The sequence below is a fragment of the Ursus maritimus genome, unplaced genomic scaffold (assembly GCF_017311325.1).
Source record: "Ursus maritimus isolate PB19 unplaced genomic scaffold, ASM1731132v1 scaffold_17, whole genome shotgun sequence".
Taxonomy (NCBI): Eukaryota; Metazoa; Chordata; class Mammalia; order Carnivora; family Ursidae; genus Ursus; species Ursus maritimus.
Window position 1 is genome coordinate 48073361 of NW_024424119.1, and position 3546 is coordinate 48076906.

General features: G+C 38.3%; 1 protein-coding gene across 1 annotated transcript in view; it reads left to right on the plus strand.

Moving 5' to 3' along the window:
* The window catches only part of LOC103670484 (olfactory receptor 1J4-like), a 34052-nt gene that overhangs the window by 16561 nt on the left and 13945 nt on the right, over positions 1-3546 (plus strand). The window lies entirely within an intron of this gene.

The following is a 3546-nucleotide window of genomic DNA, read 5'->3' on the forward strand; positions in this document are numbered from 1 at the left end:
ATAGCCAAGGAAACAGTCCAAAAAACTAAGAGGCAGCCCACGGAATGGGAGAAGATATTTGCAAATGACACTACAGATAAAAGACTAGTATCCAAGATCTACAAAGAACTTCTCAAACTCAATACACGTGAAACAAATAATCAAATAAAAAAATGGGCAGAAGATATGAACAGACACTTTTCCAGTGAAGACATACAAATGGATAACAGACACATGAAAAAATGTTCAAAATCATTAGACATCAGGGAAGTTCAAATCAAAACCACCTTGAGATACCACCTTACACCAGTTAGAATGGCAAAAATTGACAAGGCAGGAAACAACAAATGTTGGAGAGGATGTGGAGAAAGGGGATCCCTCTTACACTGTTGGTGGGAATGCAAGTTGGTACAGCCACTTTGGAAAACAGTGTGGAGGTCCCTTAAAAAGTTAAAAATTGAGCTACCCTATGATCCAGCCATTGCACTACTAAAAAAAAAAAAAAGTAAAAAAGTGAAGCACATACAGCGCTGCAGCACAGAAGAGAATAAGGAATCCATCCCATTATAATAGCACCAAAATCATATGTTATCTCAGTATTAACTTAACCAGAGACGTAAAGGATCTATATTCTAGAAACTACAAATCACTCTTGAAAGACATTGAAGAAGACACAAGAAGATGGAAAGATATTCCATGCTCATGGATTGGAAGAATTAACACAGTTAAAATGTCTATGCTACCCAGAGCAATCTACACTTTCAATGCCATCCCAATCAAAATACCAATGACATTTTTCAAAGAACTGGAACAAACAGCCCTTAAATTTGTGTGGAACCAGAAAAGGCCCCAAATCGCCAAGGAATTGTTGAAAAGGAAAAACAAAGCTGGGGGCATCACGTTGCCAGATTTCAAGCTATACTACAAAGCTATGATCACAAAGACAGCATGGTACTGGCACAGAAACAGACACATAGACCAATGGAACAGAATAGAGAACCCAGAAATGGACCCTCGGCTCTTTGGGCAACTAATTTTTGACAAAGCAGGAAAAAACATCCAGTGGAAAAAAGACAGTCTGTTCAGTAAATGGTGCTGGGAAAATTGGACAGCTATATGCAAAAGAATGAAACTTGACCACTCTCTCACACCATACATAAAGATAAACTCCAAATGGTTGAAAGACCTCAATGTGAGACAGGAATCCATCAAAATCCTAGAGGAGAACATAGGCTGCAACTTCTTTGACATCGGCCACAGCAACTTTTTTCATGACACTTCTCCAAAGGCAAGAGAAACAAAAGAAAAAATGAACTTGTGGGACTTCATCAAGATAAAAAGCATCTGCACAGCCAAGGAAACAGTCAAAAAAACTAAGAGGCAGTCACAGAATGGGAGAATATATTTGCAATTGACACTACAGATAAAAGACTGGTATCCAAGATCTACAAAGAACTTCTCAAACTCAATACACGTGAAACGAATAATCAAATCAATAAATGGGTAGAAGATATGAACAGACACTTTTCCAATGAAGACATATAAATGGCTAACAGACACATGAAAAAATGTTCAAAATCATTAGACATCAGGGAAGTTCAAATCAAAACCACCTTGAGATACCATTACACCAGTTAGAATGGCAAAAATGGACAAGGCAGGAAACAACAAATGTTGGAGAGGATGTGGAGAAAGGGGATCCCTCCTACATTGTTGGTGGGAATGCAAGTTGGTACAGCCACTCTGGAAAACAGTGTGGAGGTCCCTTAAAAAGTTAAAAATTGAGCTACCCTATGATCCAGCCATTGCACTACTGGGTGTTTACCCCAAAGATACAGACGTAGTGAAGAGAAGGGCCATATGCACCCCAATGTTCATAGCAGCAATGTCCACAATAGCTAAATCGTGGAAGGAGCTGAGATGCCCTTCAGCAGATGACTGGATTAAGAAGTTGTGGTCCATATATACAATGGAATATTACTCAGCTATCAGAAAGAACGAGTTCTCAACATTTGCTACAACATGGACGGCACTGGAGGAGATAATGCTAAGTGAAATAAGTCAAGCAGAGAAAGACAACTATCATATGATTTCTCTCATCTATGGAACATAAGAACTAGAATGATCAGTAGGGGAAGAAAGGGATAAAGAAAGGGGGGGAGTAATCAGAAGGGGGAATGAAGTATGAGAGACTATGGACTACGAGAAACAAACTGAGGGCTACAGAGGGGAGGGGGGTGGGGGAATGGGATAGGCCGGTGATGGGTAGTAAGGAGGGCACATATTGCATTGTGCACTGGGTGTTATACACAACTAATGAATCATCGAGCCTTACATCGAAAACTGGGGATGTACTGTATGGTGACTAACATAATATAATAAAAAATCATTATAAAAAAAAAAAGAAGATGTGGTCCATATATACAATGGAATATTACTCAGCCATCAGAACGAACAATTACACAACATTTGCAGCAACATGGACGGGTTTGGAGGAGATTATGCTAAGTGAAATAAGTCAAGCAGAGAAAGACAATTATCATATGCTTTCACTCATTTATGGAATAGGAGAAATAGGAAGATCAGTAGGAGAAGGAAGGGAAGAACGAAGGGGGGGTAAACAGAAGGGGGAATGAACCACGAGAGACTGTGGACTCTGGGAAAAAAACTAAGGGCTTCAGAGAGGAGGGGGGTGGTGGATTGGGATAGTCTGGTGATGGGTATTAAGGAGGGCACATATTGCATGGTGCACTGGGTGTTATATGCAAGTAATGAATCATGAGCATTGCATCAAGAACTGGGGATGTATTGTATGGTGACTAATATAACAAAATAAATATTATTTTAAAAAATAAAACATAAAACAGCTTGAGAGAACTGACATTTTAAAAATATTGAATCTCTAATCTGGGACTATATGTATGTATCTTCAATTATTTTGTTTTCTTATCTTCTTTCAATACATTTTGTAGTTTTAGGATAGATTACCTACATATCTTTCATTTTTTTTCCTTTTATAGTGATGTTTATTTTTTTTAATTTTTATTTTATTTATATATATATTTATTCATTCATTTATTTTTATGTAGTGTTCCATGGTATTATTAATGTATAACACCCAGTGCTCCATGCAAGATGTGCCCTCCTTTTTTTTTAACACTAATTTTTTATTATGTTATGTTAGTTACCATACAGTATATCCTTAGTTTCTAATGTAGTGTTCCATGATTGATTATTTGCATATAACACCCAGTGCTGCATGCAATCAGTGCCCTCCTTAATACCCATCACCGTCCTATCCCAAACCCCACCCCTCTCCCCTCTGAAGCCCTCAGTTTATTTCCCAGAGTCCATAGTCTCTTGTGGTCCATTCCTCCTTCTGTTTACCCCCCCCTTCATTCTTCCCTTCCTTCTCCTACTGATCTTCCTGCTATTTCTTATGTTCCATAAATGAGTGAAACCATATGATAATTGTCTTTCTCTGCTTGACTTATTTCACTTAGCATTATGTCCTCCAGTCCCATCCATGTGGATGCAAATGTCGGGTAATCGTTCTTTCTAATGGCT